Here is a 1,070-nt window from a genome sequence, read left to right on the forward strand (position 1 = left end):
TGGGGCTGGCGAGCGCACGGGAACGTTCCGACACTGCCCCACCGTGCGCGTTCCGCCACCGCACCCCCGCCGTCAACCGCCCTCGGCCTCCGACCACCACCCCGACGCCCCAAGCATATGCCCCTGTGCGGCGCATAGTGCTTGGGGCGTGGGGGTGGCGGAAGATATAGGGGGTACCCCCGTGCCCAGCCCATGCAGACTAGTCACCCCCCTATATAGTACATTTTGAGGCATTTTTGGTCTGCCAGGCCTAGATACGATTTTTCTGAGCGGTCATACGGTCAAATATCTCAAGTTTTAGAATGTTTTTTTCCATGAACTCAATTGATTCATGAATTGGACATTCCAATGGATCTAGAAATCAAGTTTCATAATTTTTCGACCAACCAATTTTTTTTAATGAATTTTTAAATATTAAATAATAAGAAATTAGAAAAAATAGCTAGAGTGGTCAAAAAAATCTGAAATTTTGTGGGAATCATTCTTTCATGTTGCTTAGTTCCCAAAAAAAATATTACAACAAACCGACCACTCCACATGTACTTTCACAATTAATGGGTGATGGTTGTAAAAACGCGGTCATGGTTGGTGTCTTAGTGTAATGTACTTGCTCTAGTATCAAAACTCTTCATTTTATTGTTTTAGACAAGCAAAAGAAAAAATAGTTAAATTTGACGGGTGTCACTCTTTTCTTAGTTCCAAAAAAAAAAAAAAAGCATTAAAAATGAACATTCACTTTTCACGGGTATTGGGTTTGATGATATTTTTATAGTCCAAGGCTTTATACACGTTCTTACTTTCCACGGATGTTAGGTGTGATGAATTGTTGTAGGGGCTAACCTTCAAGGCTTTATACGTGTACTCACGTTTCATAGGCATTGGGTATGATGTTTTTTTTATGGAGGTAACATCCAACACTTTTGATATGCTGTTGGTAGGACATGTATCGCACATAGCATAGGATGGGGCTTGGCGTGTGCGAGGGGAGTGGGGGCGCGGGGGTGTGCGGGGGCGTGCGGGGTGAGCGCGCGGGGCAGTGCGGGGGCGTGCGGGGGTGCGCGGGGTGAGCG

This window comes from Cucurbita pepo, unplaced genomic scaffold (genome assembly GCF_057944985.1).
Source record: "Cucurbita pepo subsp. pepo isolate OVF unplaced genomic scaffold, ASM5794498v1 scafford_75, whole genome shotgun sequence".
Lineage (NCBI taxonomy): Eukaryota > Viridiplantae > Streptophyta > Magnoliopsida > Cucurbitales > Cucurbitaceae > Cucurbita > Cucurbita pepo.